This window comes from Eurosta solidaginis, chromosome 3 (genome assembly GCF_040869045.1).
Source record: "Eurosta solidaginis isolate ZX-2024a chromosome 3, ASM4086904v1, whole genome shotgun sequence".
Taxonomy (NCBI): domain Eukaryota; kingdom Metazoa; phylum Arthropoda; class Insecta; order Diptera; family Tephritidae; genus Eurosta; species Eurosta solidaginis.
This window is the reverse complement of record NC_090321.1, coordinates 149,800,431-149,824,144: the sequence shown is the minus strand read 5'-3', so window position 1 is coordinate 149,824,144 and position 23,714 is coordinate 149,800,431. Positions and strand designations below refer to the sequence as shown.

The following is a 23,714-nucleotide window of genomic DNA, read 5'->3' as shown; positions in this document are numbered from 1 at the left end:
CACAGTATGGGCAAGGTTGAAAATCCGAATTGCTTATACTGTGGGCTCATAGACGACGTACGCCACACCTTTTTCGAATGCGATCACTTCGCACAGCAACGAAGAAGAGTGGAAGTAACACTAGGCGACCTATCCCCGGGCAGTGTCATCCATAAAATGACCTGCGGAAATGACAGATGGGACATGGTCAGCAGATATGCAAGGAGTATTCTCCTCGCTAAACGGCAAGATGGTTGCTTAGCCCAATAACGTGAGAGTAGCCAAAGAGCTCACGTAGCGCGCTTCCGTGCCCGAAGTTATGCTAAACGCGGTCCCTGGTGCGGAAAATGCGCGGGCCGTGGGAGGTTAGGTTTTAGTGGGTAACCCATGAAGAAAAAGAAAGGGAGTCCTACACTCGGAGCGGCTCGCTGCTACAGAGCGTAGCACCGAGGCTTAACAACCCGGTTAGTGCCTTTCATAGTACCTTTCATTTGATACCCATATCGTACAAACATATTCTAGAGTCACCCCTGGTCCTCCTTTATGGCGATATCTCGAAAAGGCGACCACCTATAGAACTAAGGCCCACTCCATTTTAAAAATATTCACTAACACCTTTCATTTGATACCCATATCCTACACACAAAGTCTAGAGTCACCCCTGGTCCACCTTTATGGCGATATCTCGAAACGGCGTCCACCTATGAAACTAAGGATCACCCACCCCCTTTTAAAATACTCATTAACACCTTTCATTTGATACCCATATCGTACAAACAAATTCTAGAGTCACCCCTGGTCCACCTTTATGGTGATATCTCGAAAAGGCGTCCACCTATAGAACTAAGCCCCACGCCCTTTTAAAATACTCATTAACACCTTTCATTTGATACCCATATCGTACAAGCACATTCTAGAGTCACGTTGGTCCACCTTTATGCCGATATCTCGAAAAGGCGACCACCTATACAACTACCACCACTCCGGTTTAAAACCCTCATTAATACCTTTAATTTGATACCCATATCGTACAAACATATTCTAGAGTCACCCTCGGTCCACCTTTATGGTGATATCTCGAAAAGGCGTCCACCCATAGAACTAAGGCCCACCCCCTTTTAAAATACTCATTAACACCTTTCATTTGATACCCATATCGTACAAGCACATTCTAGAGTCACGTTGGTCCACCTTTATGGCGATATCTCGAAAAGGCGTCCACCTATAGAACTAAGCCCCACGCCCTTTTAAAATACTCATTAACACCTTTCGTTTGATACCCGTATTGAACGAACACATTCTAGAGTCACCCCTGGTCCCCTTTATGGCGATATCTCGAAAAGGCGACCATCTATACAACTACCACCACTCCCTCTTAAAACCCTCGTTAATACCTTTAATTTGATACCCATATCGTACAAACAAATTCTAGGGTCACCCCTCGTCCACCTTTATAGCGATATCTCGAAAAGGCGACCACCTATAGAACTAAGGCCCACTCCATTTTAAAAATATTCACTAACACCTTTCATTTGATACCCATATCCTACAAACAAAGTCTAGAGTCACCCCTGGTCCACCTTTATGGCGATATCTCGAAACGGCGTCCACCTATGAAACTAAGGATCACCCACCCCCTTTTAAAATACTCATTAACACCTTTCATTTGATACCCATATCGTACAAGCACATTCTAGAGTCACGTTGGTCCACCTTTATGGCGATATCTCGAAAAGGCGTCCACCTATAGAACTAAGCCCCACGCCCTTTTAAAATACTCATTAACACCTTTCATTTGATACCCATATCGTACAAGCACATTCTAGAGTCACGTTGGTCCACCTTTATGGCGATATCTCGAAAAGGCGTCCACCTATAGAACTAAGCCCCACGCCCTTTTAAAATACTCATTAACACTTTTCGTTTGATACCCATATTGTACAAACGCATTCTAGAGTCACCCCTGGTCCACCTTTATGCCAATATCTCGAAAAGGCGACCACCTATAGAACTAAGCCCGACGCCCTTTCAAAATACTGATTAGCACCTTTCGTTTGATACCCATATTGTACAAACGCATTCTAGAGTCACCCCTGGTCCACCTTTATGGCGATATCTCGAAAAGACGACTACCTATACAACTATCACCACTCCCTTTTAAAACCCTCATTAATACCTTTAATTTGATACCCATATCGTACAAACAAATTCTAGGGTCACCCCTCGTCCACCTTTATAGCGATATCTGGAAAAGACGACTACCTATACAACTATCACCACTCCCTTTTAAAACCCTCATTAATACTTTTAATTTGATACCCATATCGTACAAGCACATTCTAGAGTCACGTTGGTCCACCTTTATGGCGATATCTCGAAAAGGCGTCCACCTATAGACCTAAGCCCCACGCCCTTTTAAAATACTCATTAACACCTTTCGTTTGATACCCGTATTGAACGAACACATTCTAGAGTCACCCCTGGTCCACCTTTATGCCGATATCTCGAAAAGGCGACCATCTATACAACTACCACCACTCCCTTTTAAAACCCTCATTAATACCTTTAATTTGATACCCATATCGTACAAACACATTCTAGAGTCACCTCTGGTCCACCTTTATGGCGATATCTCGAAAAGGCGTCCACCTATAGAACTAAGCCCCACGCCCTTTTAAAATACTCATTAACACCTTTCGTTTGATACCCATATTGTACAAACGCATTCTAGAGTCACCCCTGGACCACCTTTATGCCAATATCTCGAAAAGGCGACCACCTATAGAACTAAGCCCGACGCCCTTTTAAAATACTGATTAGCACCTTTCGTTTGATACCCATATCGTACAAACACATTCTAGAGTCACCCCTGGTCCACCTTCATGGCGATATCTCGAAAAGGCGTCCACCTATAGAACGAAACCCCACGTCCTTTTGAAATACTCATTAACACCTATCGTTTGATACCCATATTGTACAAACGCATTCTAGGGTCACCCCTGGTCCACCGTTATGGCGATATCACGAAACGGCGTCCATCTATGGAACTAAGGATCACTCCCTTTTAAAATACTCATTAACACCTTTCATTTGATACCCATATCGTACAAACAAATTCTAGAGTCAACCCTGATCCACCTTTATGGCGATATCCCTAAAAGGCGTCTACCTATAGAACTATGGCCCACTCCCTCATAAAATAATCTTTAATGCCTTTAATTTGATACACATGTCATACAAACACATTCCAGGGTTACCCTCGGTTTATTTTCCTTCATGGTTATTTTCCCTTATGTTGTCACCATAGCTCTCAACTGAGTATGTAATGTTCGGTTACACCCGAACTTAACCTTCCTTACTTGTTAATAATAAATTTTTTTAATTTATAAACCAAAATTAAATATAAAATAAAATTTATATCCGTGATCTGGCATTGAACCGACGACTTTTGCGCGGTTGATGAAGACCTAAGCCTCTGTGCCACTGATGTACATAAGAAGTTCTTGTCAAATTCGCAATATAACATTGGTATGGTTAGAACAGAAAGAGGATATGAAAACACAATGCAAATAGAACGTGTACCGTTAGGCTATTCCCCATCATTTTACTCTAAGCTTATAAATTGTATCATACCTACATATGGGGTATTACATCCCATTTCGACCAATTTTGAACCCGACCCCTTTAGAATTGGCTGAAAGTTTTTCTTCTTTTTCTAGCTTACGAAAGACGTTTTTCAGAAGTTTTTAAAATTTTTTCATCCAACTCAAAAAAAGTTATGAATTTAAAAGAAACACCGTTTTTGTATTCAAAATGCTATAACATTTTCAAAAATTGACCGTTTGGGATCTTTTTTTTAAATTTGTTTTTTAAATGTACTTTTCGAAAAAAATTCAAAAAAATTTTTTAAGTTTTTTTTTGTAATTTTTCAGTTTTTCGAGATTTTTCGAATTTCGCCCTTTTTTTCTCATAAAAAACTTCAATCAATTCTGCAATCATCCCCACTAATCCCGGAGTGGGCCGAGATTTTTTTTTTTTTTATTTAATTGGAAAAAAAAACTTTAAAATTTTTTTTTGTATTTTTTCCGAAAAGTACATTTAAAAACATATTTAAAAAAAATGATCCCAAACGGTCAATTTTTGAAAAAGTTATAGCATTTTGAAAAAAAAACACCGTTTTTTTTAAATATGTTTTTAAATGTACTTTTCGGAAAAAATACAAAAAAAAATTTAAAGTTTTTTTTCCAATTAAATAAAAAAAAAAAAAAAAAATTCTAGGCCCACTCCGGGATTAGTGGGGATGATTGCAGAATTGATTGAAGTTTTTTATGAGAAAAAAAAAACAAAAAAAAAGACGAAATTCGAAAAATCTCAAAAAACTGAAAAATTACAAAAAAACTTTAAACATTTTTTTGAATTTTTTCCGAAAAGTACATTTAAAACCAAATTAAAAAAAAAAAGATCCGAAACGGTCAATTTTTGAAAAAGTTATAGCATTTTGAAAACAAAAACGGTGTTTTTTTTTTTAAATTCATAACTTTTTTTGAGTTGGATGAAAAAATTTGAAAAGCTTCTGAAAAACGTCTTTCGTAAGCTAGAAAAAGAAGAAAAACTTTCAGCCAATTCTAAAGGAGTCGGGTTCAAAATTGGTCGAAATGGGGTGGAATACCCCATATATATAAATGCGTAATTATGTTTATACGCGTCAGAAATTTATTTTATGATTTAATTAAAATTTTTGTGATTTTGTGTTCGAGATTTTTTGATATTTCCTTAAAAAAGGTTTGGGGATTTAGCCCCAAAAAAAATGCTGGGATTTTGTTTTGGGGATTTTGGTTATGGAATTTTAAATTTGGGGATTATGTATTTGGGATTTTTTTTTTAGCTGGGGATTCTGTGTTTGGAGATTTTTTTTTCTTGAATTTAGAGGCACTCCCTCTCTCAAAGCATACACCTCTGCCTCGAATTTTTCTTCAAACTGCATTATTTTTTCTTCCTTGCGCGCTTCGAGTTTTGATGATATACTCGCCTCTTGTGCTTCTAGTTGTACTGTTATGCGCGTCTCTTGTTTTTCAGTTGAGTTGCCATATATGCCTTTTGTTCTTCCAGCTGTGATGAAATTTGTGTTTCCTGTGCTTCAATCTTGGCTGTTATCGGTGTCGACATTTCTGAAATACGCGTTTCTTGTGCTTCAATCTTGGATGTTACTGTCGATGTTTGTGCAGATATTGCAGCAAATATCATGTTCAAGTCTGTGCTGGTAACTGCCTGCGATGCTTCGTTTTTCTCTTCAATTTTTGTTCTTGTCTCGTCCCCATCAGGATGAAAGACATCATCGTCCACATTAATTCCTTCCGACTCAATTACCTCTCGTAACCGTGCTTGAAGTTCGATCTTATTGCCGGTTGTACTCAATCCACGGGTTCTCCAGTTCCTTTTTCAGTTGCTGCATCCTTAATTCACTTAATTTTTCCATATCCAAGTTGTATTCGAAATCTTCGGAATTTATTCAACAATTCCTCTTTTGAAACTCCGCTTATTTCCAAACTTCTGCAAGCGTTCGAATCGCTAATTGTCGAATAAATAACTCCAATATTCAGTAATGCAAAATGGTCTTTATTAGACTACTTTAAGGTACTTCACAATAACACCTATACTTCAAAACTAATTGCGTGTTTAAATCAAACTGCTTACTGACTACTCAGCTTGTGCTGCTTTTATACTCTCTGCCCAAATGTCTAGACATTTCTTCCTCTAGAATTTTCTACTTGGTTACCAGCTATATGCGGGTGTATTTGTAGCTTATAGACTCTCGCATAGCCATATGCGTGTGTATATATGAGTACTACTTCGACTGATGACTACATCTGTGTGTGAGTTATCTCTTCGTTGCCTTGTAAGTATGTGGGTAAATGATGATTGATGTGTTTATGTAGCTTGCTTTAATTTTTTGTTGTTGTGCATTTACTTAGTAACAGCTTAGAGATGATAATATTCGTCACAGTATATTTGCCGATGGGTGTGGGAGCTAGATATACGCAGTTAAACGTTAACAATAATATATTGCCTAAGTATTCATACGCCGTTAAACGAGGATAAATAGTTGTTTTTGGCTTGTCTTTCAACATTACTTAGGCAAATGAACCATATCTTGCATTCATTTTACACCTTTGCCATGCCTCATAATAATCATTCATTTGTACATTTTAGGTCAAAGCCCTCTTTTGAGGCTTGTTGTCAAGTGTGCGGCCGAAACGCATTTTGGTAAAAGTACGAAAATCCTTTCAAAAACTAATAAGTTTTCTTGTGCTTTTTCCACACGTTTTCTATAATATTTCTATAATTTTTTCGAATTCATTTCAGCCTTAATTTCCAGAGTTATTTATGTCTAATAGAAAGAAAAGACCATTTTGCATGCATACAACAGATGAATTGTATATTTGAATGCCTTATTATTAAAAAAAAATTATAAATACAAGGCGCAATAACCGAAATTTTTCGTCGTGCTTCTCTTCATTTTTCGTACATGTTTTACGCCTACGCCGTGCGACATTTGCAAGACAGAGTTTTCAGCGGGGAATTGTACATGGCAGAAATACACTCGGAGTTTTTGCTGAATCACTGCCGACCACGTAAAATTAAATTGAGTTTTTCATTCTGACAACAAATCATGGCCGGGCGGTTTATCCACGTTTTTCGGATAAGAAATTTCGGCAAAGTGTGCGCTTCTCTGCTGGCTGGATGATATATGCTATGCAACATTTGATGTTCTATACTTTAGATGTGTAGCATTTAATACTAAATAACTTATATTGTAATGTTCAATTATACTATTGACCACACTGTTTATACGATGATATATATACAATTTTTTTTTTCATCATCATAAAAAAACCAAACTCTACAACACGACATACATATCTACGAAATGCTATCACCTTTTAATGCTAATGCTCTGCTCTAGGCTCTGTTCGTGTTCAGAACCGGAGTAAAGGTAAAACAAGTAAGGAAGGCTAAGTTCGGGTGTAACCGAATATTACATACTCAGTTGAGAGCTATGGTGACAACATAAGGGAAAATAACCATGTAGGAAAATAAACCGAGGGTGATCCTAGAATGCGTTTGTACAATATGGGTATCAAACGAAAGTGGTTAATGAGTATTTTAAAAGGGCGTGGGGCTTAGTTCTATAGGTGGACGCCTTTTCGAGATATCGCCATAAAGGTGGACCAACGTGACTCTAGAATGTGCTTGTACGATATGGGTATCAAATTAAAAGTATTAATGATGGTTTTAAAAGGGAGTGGTGATAGTTGTATAGGTAGTCGTCTTTTCGAGATATCGCCATAAAGGTGGACCAGGGGTGACTCTAGAATGCGTTTGTACAATATGGGTATCAAACGAAAGGTGCTAATCAGTATTTTAAAAGGGCGTCGGGCTTAGTTCTATAGGTGGTCGCCTTTTCGAGATATTGGCATAAAGGTGGACCAGGAGTGACTCTAGAATGCGTTTGTACAATACGGGTATCAAATGAAAGGTGTTAATGATTAATTTAAAAGGGGGTGATCCTTAGTTCCATAGGTGGACGCCGTTTCGAGATATCGCCATAAAGGTGGACCAGGGGTGACTCTAGAATGTGTTTTTACGATATGGGTATCAAATGAAAGGGGTAATGAGCATTTTAAAGGGGAGATGGCCTTAGTTCTATGGGTGGACGCCTTTTCGTGATATCGCCATAAAGGTGGACCAGGGGTGACTCTGGACTTTGTTTGTACGATATGGGTATTAAACGAAATGTGTTAATGAGTATTTTAAAAGGGAGTGGGCCTTTGTTCTATAGGTGGACGCCTTTTCGAGATATCGCCATAAAGGTTGGCCATGGGTGACTCCAGAATGTGTTTGTACGATATGGGTATCAAATTAGAGGTATTAATGAGGCTTTTAAAAGGGAGTAGTGGTAGTTGTATAGGTGGTCGCCTTTTCGAGATATCGCCATAAAGGTGGACCAGGGGTGACTCTAGACTTTGTTTGTACGATATGGGTATCAAATTAAAGGTATTAATGAGGGTTTTAAAAGGGAGTGGTGGTAGTTGTATAGGTGGTCGCCTTTTCGAGATATCGCCATAAAGGTGGACCAGGGGTGACTCTAGAATATGTTTGCACGATATGGGTATCAAATGAAAGGTGTTAATGAGTGTTTTAAAAGGGCGTGGGGCTTAGTTCTATAGATGGACGCCTTTTCGATATATCGCCATAAAGGTGGACCAGGGGGGCTCTAGAATGTGTTTGTACGATATGGGTATCAAATTAAAGGTATTTATGAGGCTTTTAAAAGGTAGTGTAGGCGTTTTACAGATATTGATCAAAATGTGGACCAGGGTGACCCAGAACATCATCTGTTGGATACCGCTAATTTTTTATATATATAATACCACGAACAGTATTCCTGCCAAGATTTCAAGGGTTTTTTTTTCGCCCTGTAGAACTTTTCATTTCATTCTACTTAATGCTCGAGTTATCGTGTTAATGGCCGAGCGGAAGGACAGACGGTCGACTGTGTATAAAAACTGGGCGTGGCTTCAACCGATTTCGCCCTTTTTCACAGGAATAAGTTATAGTCCCAGAGACTAAGCCCCTACCAAATTTCACAAGGATTGGTTAATTTTTGTTCGACTTATGGCATTAAAAGTATCCTAAACAAATTAAATGAAAAAGGGCGGAGCCACGCCCATTTTGAAATTTTCTTTTATTTTTGCATTTTGTTGCACCATGTCATTACTGGAGTTGAATGTTGACATAATTTACTTATATACTGTAAAGATATTAAGTTTTTTGTTAAAATTTGACTTAAAAAAATTTTTTTTTTTAAGTGGGCGTGGTCGTTCTCCAATTTCGTCAATTTTTATTAAGCTTACATATCATTGTCCAAAATTTTACTGATTTTCTATTCTGCGTCATAAGTTCAACTCACCTACCAAGTTTCATCGCTTTATCCGTCTTTGGTAATGAATTATCGCACTTTTTCGGTTTTTCGAAATTTTCGATATCGAAAAAGTGGGCGTGGTTATAGTCCGATATTGTTCATTTTAAATAACGATCTGAGACAAGTGATCAGGAACCTACATACCAAATTTCATCAAGATACCTCACAATTTACTCAAGTTATCGTGTTAACGGACGGACGGACGGACGGACGGACGGACATGGCTCAATCAAATTTTTTTTCGATCCTGATGATTTTTATATATGGAAGTCTATATCTATCTCGATTCCGTTTTACTTGTACAACCAACCGTTATCCAATCAAAGTTAATATACTCTGTGAGCTCTGTTCAACTGAGTATAAAAATACTGTGAAAAAATATAAAAAAATTTTAATGAAAAACCTAGATGTGGTAGTGAGGCGGCGATGAGAAAATATCGCAAAATTAGCATAATATCATTAACCCTCCGATGAGTGACAGTTCTGAACTTCACGGCCCTATGGACCTTTTTTTGTAAATCATTTTGTTTTTCATAAAATAAATTTTTTTTTGATTTTTTTTTTGTTTTTATGTTTATAACTAAATTCTACATACGAAAATAATTTTTTCAATTTTTAAAATTTTTTTTGTTGCTTGAATTTTCTTAAGACTATTATAAAAAAGTTTAAAAATTATTGTTGTTGAGCGTGTACTTCTTGTCCCCCGCCCTGTGCGCAAGTGTTGCAGCGATGTAAAAGTGTGCTATGTTCTCTGCAAACAGCGTTGCCGCAGCCGAAGCAGTATGCCCGAGTTTTCCGCTGCCGCCCGTACTCAGAACGACAAAGGCGACGGTCTACTTGACCTAGCCGCAAACGACGGTGCATTGCCTTCCATCGGTCTTGGTAATACATGAAATGAAAAGAAAAATAAAAAACAAATAAATATATATTCTATTCTTGAATTTGAAGATGTTTTTCTTACCCTGACATCGAATGCTTCCATCGCATTGCGTAACCTTGCATATGAGGTTATATGGTTGTTCAGGGCACGTTTTTCGATATTTGGTGTGGCCAATTGTTTCGTTAGCAGTAACAAGAACGACCGCCGTCTGTCACTCCTTTTTATAGGCTTCATTTCGTTGTAAATCGTAAAAGCAGCCAATTCAGCGACGTCCAGTATATTATAAAACATGGCCAACGGCCATCGTTGTGTTGCTCTTTTGCAGCTGTAAGTGCCTAGCATTTGATCCATGGTATCAACGCCGCATATGGCATAGGGCTTCCGATTCTCGGTTTGCTCGTCAACGCGGCAGGTGTAGTGCAATGTGGAGAGCACATTCACCACTTTATTTTTTTTCGGCACGTATGAGCATAACGCTATATCCCCTTCGTTGAACCCAAATAATGTACTATTGATGGTGCGCTTCGGGTTCTTCTTGAACTCCTGTCGAATGAATGTTTTGTTGTAGCGCACTGTACCAACATATGCGGTCTTCCTCCTCATCAAAATACGCGCCAAGTCAAGATTGGTAAAGAAATTATCCGCATATATAGTACGGCCAGCATCTAAATATTTTTCCACAAGATCCTGCACTACGTTCTGCCCTTGGTTTATCTCCCGTTGTTGGTTTGGCAGTTTTCCAGAATATATCATTCCCTTCACAGGATAATAACTCTGTAAGTCGCATAACCACCATACTTTCAAACCATACTTAGCTGGCTTTGACGGAATATATTGTGTGAAGCGGGTGCAGCCTCTGTAAGGGAACAACTGCTCATCAACTGTTAGTGCTTCATGAGGAGTGTAAGCTGCTGCCAAGTTATATTGCAACATTTGCCAAATATCGTCAATAGCCGCAGTTTTGCTGTTGATGACTCGCTGTTGTCGAGTATTTCCATTGTCGAATCGAATAAATTGCATTATACACATGAAGGGATCGTACGACAACGCAGTTTTGTATATTGGGCAACGCGTCGCGCCCCATAATTCCATAGCTGGTTCATGGTTTGATCTTGTGAGTCCAGCATACAAAGAATAGCTACAAAGGCGTCAAACTCTTTCACTGTCACTGGCTTCCACTCCTTTTTCTTCGGGGGATTCGCCAAATTCCATGCAGCTAGTACCTCCCTGCCTTTACGATTTGTTTCACGTAGCACGAAGTGTATTATTTCCTGTGTCATGATCGAACGCATTATTGTATAGGGGTCGTGTATATTTCCTGTTGGTCCTGGTTTCTTTCTTGTGAAGTCGACCACGTTATGATTACGAGTGTGGGATGTTGGTGGTGCTTTTTTACTGCATTGGGTGCCATCTTTACCAATATAGTAATTTTCATTCGTTTCCTGTCCATCATTTTCTTCCTCTTCATCATCGTCGTCATCAGTATCTTCATTTAGCTCGACGTATCTTTTAGTTTCGGCATCTGACCCTTCAGCAGGCTGGTATGTGCGATCTTCATCATCCACAACTTCATAATTATCAATTGCAGCAATATCAATTTCTCCATCCATGTCTTCGTCCATAAAATCAGCAAATCTACTATCAACTGCACGCCTTTCATCCGCAGTCATTTGCTGGTAACGTCTACTACAGCGTACAACCATTTCAGCAACGTCCAAATTACTTGCATCTGCCATATTTATATTTTTGTTTCTATCACACACGATTTTACTCTTCGCTGTCTAAACTTTGACTGATTTGGTTTACGAAACTACAACTTCTTTTATACTCTTTCGTACGTCTACCTGAACTCAAAGACATTAGGGATGATGATAAAAATAAAAAATTCTAAGGACTGGTTTATTGCTAGTAGTATAAAATTAGAATATTGTGCCATTCCTTGAAAGCAAGGTTGTAGTGGCCGAAGTAGGAGTAATTTCAGCTTGAAAAGGCAAAAAGGTCCCTAGGGACCTTCTCACTCATCGGAGGCTTAACATAGCTATTGAATAAAAGGAAACTACGAAAGCAAACTGCAAAAGTACTCAAAATAATTGACAAAAGGAAAATTCAAAACGTTACAGATCTCCATCGCGTAAATATCTTCTTGGAGAAAAAATTCCGTTAAAGTATAAGTTTTATTTGTCAAATGAATTTCTATCGAATTAGTTACTTCTTGGCGATAGACGATAAGATTATCAGAAAACTGCTGGCAAGGTTTTGTAATGTAATTTATACATAAAAATATATGTATGTACATACATATGTATTTATAATTTGTAAAAACAAAAAAAAAAATGTTCCGGTGTTTATCTGCAATGCACTGAATTTTGAATTTCTTTGTTATGTAAATACTATATTAATTGTATTTATAAGTTATTGCGTTGCACTGTATTTTATTTAATGTGCTCATTAAATATTTGTGAAGTCATCAATATTGAAGTGTTAATTTGGAAATGGAATAAACATAACTATTCTTTTTCGCCGCGATTTTAAACCTAATTTTAATGTTTTTCACACAGAAAATGGGGATTTCGTGTTGGGGATTTTGATTTTGGGGACTTTGATTTGGGGATTAAATTTTGGGGATAAAGGGGGTAGCCCTTTGACAGGCCGTATACAGGATTTGCAACTTAATCACCCGGCTGCTTCAGCGAGTAATACGAAGGTAAAAACTCCATCTTTTGACGGTTCTGTTCCTTTCCACGTCTTTAAGCTATAGTTTGAGAAGGCGTCAGCAGTGAACAACTGGAATGCGGAAGATAAATTTGCTGCACTGTTCGTGGCATTGAAAGGGCCTGCAGCTGAAATATTACAGACTATTCCAGAGTAGAGCGGAACAGTTATGAAGCATTGATGGCCGCTGTCGAGAGAGGTTACGGAAGCGAGCATAGGAAACAGATATACCAAATTGAGTTGCAAAACCATTACCAAAAGGCGAATGAGACTTTGCAGGAACTTGCGTCGGATGTTGAAGGATTGTCTCATCACGCAAATGCAGACGCACCCGTGGAATACACTGAAAGGGTAAAGATTCAGAGTTTTATAAATGGCATACGGGACGTCGAAACGAAGCTAGCTACATACGCAAACCCAAAGCAAACATTTGCTGAAACAGTATCCCATGCACTGACTCAGGAAACTGCCTCACTTTTGAGTAAACCAGCATACAAAGCCCATCGTGTGGAAGTGGAAATACCAGAGTGGGTAGACGCAATTTTGGAAGCATTGAAGGGAACACAGCAGAAGAATAATGATGCAGTCAAATGCATTAAGTGTGGAAAGCCAGGGCACATTACACGTTATTGCAGCACCAACCCTAATAGTTCCAACAATGTGGCTAGTCGTAAACGCAGAGCTGAAGGAGATGAGCAAATCCTGAAGTCCATTCCATCGTTAAATTAAAACGAGTCAGCCGCAAGAGGTGACAGCTGGTTCCCGCGATTGAATGCCCCATAATCTCTATCTCGCAAATTGGAAGAAGATCGAGCAATCTTACTGTCGGAGGACATGTGGATCGAAGGGAACGTTTACTGACTGTAGATACGGGTGCATCTCATTCCATCATTCGATCAGATTTAATCAACAAGAAGATAGCACCATTGCTTGTAGCAAGATTACGTACAGCCACGGGAGAGGACACCCAGGTAATTGGAGAAGTGGCATGTGAAGTAGCAATTGGGAATGTCTCGGTACTACACAATTTTATAGTGGCAGAGATTGTTGATGAAATCGTAATTGGAGTGGACTTCTTAATCGAGCAAGGCATCAAGATCGATATGCAAAGCAAGACGATGTGATATAAGAACATGGATGTGCCACTTAATTTCGGGTACGAGAGAGGTTACAGCAGTAAACGAGTGCTGATGGAAGACAGTCGGCAAATACCACCAAAATCCGAAGCAGTCATCTGGGCAAAGGTTGATGGAGATTGTGGGTTGTTGAAGCAGCGAACAAATCAACACGAATGTACTTGTAAAAAAAACCCTGGCTATGACAAAACAAGATGGACATATTCCGGTAAGAGTACTCAATGAGTTCAAGTCACCACTCAAACTGACCAAAGGAGCTATTTTGGGAAGATGCCAAGAGGCTGAAGTAGTTATTAACTGTGAACAGCTCCAGGAACACGTTTCAACTAGTAATACTGATCTTTCAAATGATATCACGGCATGGACGGAGGGGCTAGATAAAGCCTATCAGAGTGAAGCAAAACAACAGCTCCTAAAGTACGCGGACATATTTGACCAAGATGGCTCCAAGCCAGGCCGCACCAACATTGTGAAACATTAAATTGACACTGGAGATGCGAGGCCGATTCATCAGTCTCCTCGAAGTGTTCCACTGGCGAAGCGGGAAGCTGTGAGTCAAATCGTACAAGAAATGAGCGACAGCGGCGTCACCGAACCATCAGCTAATCCGTGGAGCTCACCGGTGGTTCTTGTGAAGAAGAAGGGTTTAAAGGTGAGGTTTTGCGTGTACTACCGCAAGTTGAACGACGTCATGAAAAAGGATACTCTGGACTCGCTATCTGGTACGAAATGGTTTTCCACACTGAACTTGAAAAGCGGCTACTGGCAAGTGGAAGTTAAGGAGGAAGACAAAGAGAAAACAGCCTTCAGTGTCGGTGGTGGTCTTTGATAATTTACAGTGATGCCTTTTGGACTTTGTAATGCACCAGCTACTTTTGAGAGGCTCATGGACCAGGTACTCAAAGGACTACATTGGAAAACATGCTTTGTGTACCTGCACGATATCATCGTATTGGGCAAGAACTTTGATGAACATCTTAAGAACTTGGAGGAAGTTTTCCAGAGAATAGCTGGCGCTGGTCTGAAACTAAGTCCCAAAAAGTGTTCGCTGTTTAAAAAGGAAGTAAATTATTTGTGTCACTAGGTAACGACAGAGGGCATCTTCACTGCGAATGAAAAGATAGAAGCTGCAAAGGATTGGCCAAGGCCACAGAACTTGCATGAATTAAGAAGTTTCCTTGGGCTGTGCACATATTACTGCCGGTTTGTACCAAAATTTTCCAGCGTAGCCCATAGCCTCCATGAGCTTACAAGAAATAATAAAACTTGTTAATGGAAGAGGGAGCAAGAAGTGGCTTTCCAAACATTGAAGGAGCGTTTGTGCACTGCCCCAATGTTGGCATATCCGACTCCAGGAGCAACGTTTATTCTAAATACCGATGCGAGTGGATATGCTATATGAGGCGTTTTATCACAACTGGTCGATGGACAGGAGAAGGTAGCTGCATATTACAGCTAATCAATTGGAAAACTTGAGAGGAACTATTGCGTTACACGGATAGAGCTGTTGGCATTGGTAGAGTGCATTAAACATTTTCACAAGTACCCCTACGGGCAGCGATTACGCGTCAGGACAAGATCACGCAGCGTTAAAATGGCTCTTGCAGTTACGTAATCCAGAAGGACAATTGGCACGGTGGATCCAGCGACTACATTGAGCATCGAAAAGGTAGTACCCATGGAAATGCTGATGCAATGTCACGACCACGACGCGGACACCATGGTGTGATGGTAGCGTGCTCCGCCTACCACACCGTATGCCCTGGGTTTACACCCCGGGCAAAGCAACATCAAAATTTTATAAATAAGGTTTTTCAATTAGAAGAAAATTTTCCCGTCCCGCCAATTTGTAGGGAATATCAAGAGGAGCACGACGCAAATTGGAAGAGAAGCTTACATCTCTTCGGAGGTTATCGCGCCTTAAATTTATTTTTTATTTAATGTCACGAAGATCATGTAGTTTTGAATGCAAGCACTGTTCAAAGGCTGAGGCTAAAGAAGACATTATAGATGTCCGGCTAATGACTATAACATGTACGGATGAATGGGACAAGGAACAACTAAGGAAGTGTCAGCTAGAAGATACAGATCTGTCACATGTTATGCAAGGGCTCGGACGAAACGAAAGACCAAATAGAGAGGAGGCGTCAGCAGAGAGTCCTATTGGGAAGTCATATTGGGCACAGTGGAACAGTTTAGAGTTGATATCCGGTTGCGTGCATCGAGTATGGGAGAGTGAAGATGGTCAATGTAAGAGGAGCCTTATAGTTATTCCCAGGAAAAGGATTCCTGACGTTCTCAACGAGCTACATAATGGTCCAAGTGGGGGTCATCTGGGAATCACGAAGACGCTCGAGAAGATTAAGCAGAGATTCTATTGTGTTAGTTGGCGTCAGTCGGTCACTGAGTAGATTGCGAACTGCGAGGTTTGAAGCAGAGCGAAAGGGCCCAAAACCCGAAGTCATGGCCAGATGAAGCAATATATGGATGTCGCAGGTCCGTTTCCTACTAGCAACTGCGGAAACAAATATGTACTGGTGGTTATGGATTATTTCAGCAAATGGCCAGAGGTATACACAATCCCAAATCAAGAAGCGGAAACAGTAGCAGAAGTGTTCATAAACAATTGGGTTGCAAGATATGGTGTACCAATGGAGTTACATTCTGGCCAAGGGAGATATTTTGAATCAGCTGTGGCCCAAGAAATGTGTAAAATATTGGGCATTCGAAAAACACGGACAACTGCATTGCATCCTCAGTCCGATGGTATATTGGAACGATTCAATAGAACATTGGAGGAGCACTTAAGGAAAGTAGTGGAGAAGTTCCATAAAGAGTGGGATACACGCATACCATTACTCTTGATGGCTTACCGATCGGCAGTGCATGAGACAACGGGCCAAACTCCCGTAAAAGTAATTTTTGGCAATGACCTTGGACTGCAAGTTGATTTGGAGTTTGGGACCGATGCCGATGCGGAGAGAAATGCCAAGAAAGCCACTGGTGTCTTGGAAGAAGAGCTGAGGAAAATACATGATCTTGTAAGAAATCGAACCAAGATTGTGAGTGACAAGATGAAAGCCAGATATGATAAAGCAATTAATTCGAAAGGCTTTTGGGAAGGAGATTTGGTGCTGCTATACAACTCACAACAAAAAAAAAGGTTTGTAACTGAAATTGCAGTGCAATTGGGAAGAACCATACAAATTTATAAAACGAATTGACGATGTAGTTTACCGCATACAAACCATTGGCCAACCATGAAACAAAATTAAAGTGGTTCATTTGGAAAGGCTGGCAGCGTGTAGACCGGAAAATTTGTCTGATCGGGACGACTAAGGTGGAGGGTAGTGTGACGAATATTACCATCTCTAAGCTGTTACTAAGTAAATGCACAACAACAAAAACCTTAAAGCAAGCTATATAAACACACTAATCATCATTTAACCACATACATACAAGGCAACGAAGAGATAACTCACACACAGATGTACTCATCAGTCGAAGTAGTACTCACATGTACACACGCATATCGCCAAGCGAGAGGCTATAAAGTACAAATACACACGCATATAGCTGGTAACCAAGTAGAAAATTCTAGAAGAAGAAACGTCTAGATATTTTGGCAGAGAGTATAAAATCAACACAACCTGAGTCGTCAGTAATTAGTTTGATTTAAACACGCAATTAGTTGTGAAGTGTAAGTGTTATTGTGAAGTACCTTAAAGTAGTATAATAAAGATCATTTTGCATTACTGAATATTGGAGTTATTTATTCGAAAATTTAGCGATTCGAACGTTTGCAGAACGTTGGAAATAAGCGGAGTTTCCCTAAATTCGTTAGAATACGATAGTGGGTTAACATCCCGAATTTGACGTCAACGGTATGAATTGTCAAACTCAGGAGAGTTTCAGTCACCAAATTTCTTTTAGAATCGATGCAATAGAGTGCACACTGTGAAGTGAAGTAAGATTCAAACCAACTTGTTGTTGTTGTAGCAGTGCTTCGCCCCATCCAATAGGCGCGACCGATCACAAATTGTCATCAATATTCTCTAACCGGATTCCAAAGAAACTTGCAGTTTCAACAGGAGTGGACCATAATGGGAGGGGTATTAGAGGCGTTGGTTCCACATTTCAGTTGAAGAGATGGTTGGTGCAATGTGGGGACACATTGCAAGCAGGACATACAGTTTGTATGTCGGGGTTGATTCTGGATAAGTAAGAGTTTAACCTGTTAAAGTACCCAGATCGAAGTTGAACTAGAGTGACTCGCGTTTCCCTAGGAAGAGTGCGTTCCTCTTCTGCGAGTTCTGTGTATTTTGCTTTAAGAACTGGATTCGCTGGGAAATTTCTGCCTAGAGGTCCGACGCCTGTTTATGGATATCACTGAGGAACTGCTTGTGCTTTTTTGCTTCATATGGCTGTGTTCTCAGGTGCTGTATTTCCTCACGCTAAGGCGCTGTCTTAGGGCCCCCTTGGACGTGAACATCAAGGTGCCACAAAAGATTTATGAAAGTTAGTTGTAGGACGACGGACGGTATGAGGTACAGGCCACGGATTGGGTTCGATACCTTCCCGGAGCAGGAGAATATGGCGCATTCCCGCTGCAAGGATCTTATGGAAGGATGGCAATTTGTGGGAAACAAATTAAATGGGGTTACACTTAATTGACAACCCTCGGTCAGGAAAAATCCCGAATCGCTCCGGTACATAAAACCGGCTGCCTTGGGAAGCAAGTCGCAAAACTCAAGAACCAACCTTTTGAGAAAAGCGGAAAAAACTTAACAATGCAGGTAAAAATAAATTTATAATAATCCTACTTGGTAGGATTTTAGATAGTATGATTCTTTGATAAGACAAAGTAAAAATTTTATATACACATAATTTTATTAGAAAAAGGATGATTTCTTTTCTTTTGAATTATACCGTTATTCCATAGATCGAATATCAAATATTTTTATTGAGATACTTTATTAAACAAAATAGTAGATACATTAATAACCATTGTTAAATACATTATATTCTATTATTTAGATGTGCTTATAACTATTTGTTATTTTTAGCAATCTTTGTTTTACTACTTTTATCTTTTTTAAACTTTTTCTATTTTTAACAATGGAGTTCTCTGTCTGCTTAGTCGTTTTTGAAACCGCTTCAATTCTTTTATTTTTCAGTTCTTTCTGGTCTACGACACTGAATACATTTTCATACCATTTCGATGCATCACTACTGCAAAATTTTATTAGAGAGTTATACCGTTTTTCCATAAATGAAGCTAATATCTTTGTTAAATATCACTATTATTTTCTAAGATTAATATGGTATATGTATGTAATCGTGCTCTTTTTATATAGTTGAATTATCGAAAAACAGTGTAACTCGACGTACACCATTATTCCACACATCCCCTCAATTGTAAGGCTCGATAACATTCAAAGAGATTTGAGGCCGAGTTTCTCTACCAATTTGCGACGCACTTCTTTTAAAATTTTCCAACAAATTGGCGGGAAGGAACCTACACCACACCACGCCGCCGTGAAAATAGCTAAAGTTATATTCGGAGTGCATTTACGTAGTTTAATAATTTAGAAAAATTTAGCTTAGAGAAACTATGTAGCAAAAATCATTTTAATTTTTTTTTTTTGTGAAGACCCCTTGCATGTGGGGCCCGGGCTGCGACCTTGTCATTGATCCGACCCTGCCGTAAGTGTAATACAGTGAAATTCCCCATTACGGACAGTCATTATAAGCGGAAAGTTTTGGGCACAGAGGTGTTTCATTCATTTTTTCATACAAATATCATCCTAGTAAACGGACCCTCTAATAACCGGACGCGGACAAAGTATTTGAAACCATTTTCATAAAAAAGTTTCTCATAATCGGACAAAATTCAAAAATATTACAAGCAAGCTTTGTTGTTCATTAGGGGGACTCTTGAAACCTTATAAATGCCTTATAAAGTGTGTAAACGTATAAATTTATCTAGTGCGTAAACGAGCTGTCAAATTTTGTATGAAAAATCATTTACCCAATTTGTATAAATTTACGCGCACATTTCATTGTGTAAACGCGGTAAACTCAAAGGAATGCAACTATGCAGACATTACAACAGACATTTTCATCAGAAATCTCCAACGTCAGCAAGTAAAGACGTTTTAGTTTTGATTTTTTCTCTTAATCTTGGCATTTTTTAATTTGTATAACCATCAAAGATTTTTTTTTGGCAATAATACAGCTGATAAACAATTAAGTTTATCAAGAATATTACTAGGTGCGTTCATATAACAGCGTGTGTAAATGGATATAATTTTACACCTTATAAGTTTATATGCTTTCATTAGTCCCCCTATTATAAAAATGAATTAGGTGATTCTCCTTTTAACATGTATGCACACATTCAAGCCGTGTTTTTCAAATTAAGGGTAGTTTTCCATTCAGTTTGTCAAGTCAATTGCATGCGAATGGTTGCGTTCAAAGTTCGTAATAATATGGCGCCGAAAATGAAGGTACTTTCTATTAAAGAAAAAAAGGAAATTATTAATGTTTTCGAAAAAGATAAATTATCAGAACGTGGAGTTGCAAAAAGGTAAAGAATAGTAAGCCCAAAAATTTAATGGTAGTAGGTACACGTTTGGCAGAACACAGGCTGCTGAAGTCAATAAAAATAAAGAAAAAAATCATTTTAAATGAGAGTCTGGAGTTAATATTCATCAAAAAGCGAAGTTTTCTTAAATAAGGCGGCTCTGAAATAGACAAGATGTGTTTTAATAGGTTCGCTAAGGCTAGAAGTCAAAACATTCCGATTTCTGGTCCCATTTTGAAAGCAAAGGCAATGGAAATTGCAGGCAAACTGGGTGTACGTAATTTTAATGCTTCAGATGGATGGTTAAACATATGGCGAATAAGGAATAATTTTGCTTTCAAATGCGTATCTGGCGAAGCTGCAGATGTAAAGCAGGATGGTGTCGAACAGTTTACAACAAAACTGCCATCTCTGTTGACCGGTTACAAGTCTCAAGACATTTACAACGCAGACGAAAGTGGGTTTTTCTTTCGTGCTTTACCTGACAAAACCCTCGTTCTTAAATCCGAAAAATGTGTGGACGGTAAACTATCAAAGGAAAGACTCACAATTTTGGTCTGTGCTAACATGACTGGAGATAAGGAGCTGCTTTTGGTTACAGGTAAAGCAGCCCGTCCTCTATCTTTTAAAAATGTTCCAATCGCTAAACTGCCAGTGGATTGGAAGTCTAATAAAAAAGCATGGATGACTCGCGAAGTAATGAGTGAATGGCTGCAGCAGTTCAATCGAAGAAGGAAAGCCCAGAATCGAAAAATTATCTTGTTTTTAGATAACGCGGCTTCTCATCCAATGGAATTAAACTTAACCAACATAAAAATTATTTTCTTACTGCCAAATACAACGGCAGTTAGCCAACCCCTTGAAACTTTGTATAGAATCTTAGTTTGAAACAGTTGCTATCTAAAACTGACAATACAAGTTCATGTATTTCATCAAAGCATCTTGGGATAAAGTGGAAGCCACAACCGTCCGAAATTGCTTCCGAAAAGCAGGATTTTTGGAAACTTATGAGGATCTTCCAGATTTTGATCCCGAAGGTGACATTCCACTGGCAATCCATGCTAAGCTTCAGGAAGGACTAGATTTGGCAAATGATTTGGAAGGTTTTCTCCAAAGGGATCAAACTGTTTTCACTGAGGACAACAATATAGATATTCAATTTGACCAACAAGATGATAGTATGGACATAAGTGATTCAGAAGATGAATTTTCAGAAGAAATAAGCCTATAACATCATATGATGAGGCTTTAAAACTTGTTGCGCGCTTGAAATAATTTGCAAAAAAAATGACTATCAGGTGTATGCATATGAAACCGGTATTGGCATCTAGCGGTTAGTAGGCGCAATTGTAGGGAACAGTCAAAACTTACCATTGGCGCTAGTTGGCGTCTTATGATCTGTCAACAATATCCAATACTAAACATTTCAAGTTTCATACAACATCGTGTTTTTTTTCGCTCTTGAAAATGTCGACATACGTGCCCTCAAACAACGATTTGCGGGGAGCATTAATTTTCTGCTTCCATTTGGGTAAATCGGCGATAGAACCTCATCGAATGCTTGTCGAAGCTTACGGAGAGCACGCTCTTAGTAGTACGCAGTATAATGAGTGGTTCAACAAGTTTAAAAGTTAATTTTGTTGTGAGAAACGCTGACCGTGACAAACCACCGAAATTGATTGAGGACGTTGAATTGCAGGCTTTGCTGGATGAGAGGAGTTTAAAGATCGAAGAGCAAATCGTAAAAAAAACTTTCTGAACACGCTCAAAGCCGATTAGAGATGCCAATTTGGTAGGGTCTCTATATGACAGCCGCATACTCCAACTACGACCTGACAAAGACTCAATATAGTGACTTCATAGTGTAGGGACTGGTGAGTGCGGAACAATTACGTCGTATGAACGCAAACATTGAGTAAGATCGAGTTATGACATAGTTTACATGCGTAGATAAATGAAATTTAGTGCCAAAATACACCCTAGGTCTTTGATTTCTTCAAACAGATTGCAATGTATAGCCAGCGATACTATAGCAAGTACGAAGGGTATTAACTGATTTTGAAAAAGTCACATGAAAGCATTTTTTTAATGTTTAACGATAAACGATTTAAACTACACCAGTCACCAGAACTATTTATAACAGCAAATATTTTTAGATCTTCCGCATACAGCAGATATTCCGCAAACGAGAAGCATGAGCCAATGTCGTTTATAAAAAGTATAAACAAGAGAGGTCCTAGAATGCTACCTTGTGGGACTCCTGAGGATGCAATGAAGGGGGACGGGATGTGGTATTATCAACATCTACGACACAGCGCCTGTTGGATAAGTAAGATTTTAATCCACATCAAAAAAAGTAGAGTGAAAAACCCAAAGCAGCCAGCTTCAATAAAAGTATTCTGTGAGAAACTTTGTCGAATGCCTTCGAGAAGTCAGTATAAATTGTATCAACTTGAAATTTATTCTGAATAGCAGAAATGCAGTATTCACTAAACACTGTTAGGTTTCTTAGAGTTGAGCGATTTGGTACGAAACCGTGTTGGTTGATAGTGATTTAAACATTTAACCGCAAAATACAATTTGTCATTGACAATAATTTCAAAAAGTTTGGACACCGAAGATAGCTTCGAAAACGGGTCTATAATTGCGAACATCGTTTTTATTGCTGCTCTTAAATATAGGTGAAAACCGTTGTCCAATTTCGAGTCATCCACAAAAAGACCAGCGGCCAGAGAATTATTGAAAATGATTGTGAGTGGCATTGCCAAACACAGACATCTTTTTAGCAAAATGGCCGAGAGGGCCATCAGAGTCAGTCTTAGTTGACGGCTTAAGTATCTTTATGACATTTATAACATCCGAAACGGATACACGCAGAGACCCGAAGTTAATAGAAAAATCCTTCGTGGAAGGAAAACTTGAATCTGAGAGCAAATCGGATTCAAAGTTGGAGCAAAAAAAAAATCAACAAATAAATTAGCGGAATCTACAGCACTATTAGCAAATGTGCTATCGTAGAATACATTATTTGGAACTGTCAATCAGCCTTTTTAGATTTTATGAAGCCCCAAAAAGCCTTCGAGTTAGAAACTATATTTTTCTCAAAACTTAAAATGTAGTTTCTATACAGAAACTTATTCAAACAGTTGAACTCCTTCAAATAGTATTGAAATTTAGAGTGGTGTACTGGATTCCCAGTTTTTTTGTACAGGTTCCCAAATTTGTTTTTTAGATTCCTCAATTGCATTAACCGCTTGGAATGCCAGGGTGTCTTGTATGGTTTTATTTTTAAAATAGGAACATGCTGCAAGCACAACTCAGAAACCTTATTTTTAAAAGATGAATAACATGATGTAACATCTTTGCCACAGAAAGCATCGCACCAATCAATGCTTGACAAAATTTCATTAAAGTAGATAGGTCACAAGCGCTATAGTT

The 23,714-nt window shown here is 38.8% G+C and overlaps 1 protein-coding gene across 14 annotated transcripts in view; it reads right to left on the bottom strand.

The window, feature by feature from the left end:
* Positions 1-23,714, bottom strand: part of Zasp52 (Z band alternatively spliced PDZ-motif protein 52) — a 526,437-nt gene that overhangs the window by 163,152 nt on the left and 339,571 nt on the right. Inside the window, exon 9 of one of the 14 annotated variants that reach the window (XR_010950925.1) lies at positions 18,646-18,922. The exons of the other annotated variants lie outside the window; for them this stretch is intronic. The gene's annotated coding sequence lies outside the window, so the exon portion shown is untranslated. Of the gene's footprint in view, positions 1-18,645; positions 18,923-23,714 lie in introns of those variants that run through there. 14 annotated transcript variants of the gene reach the window in all.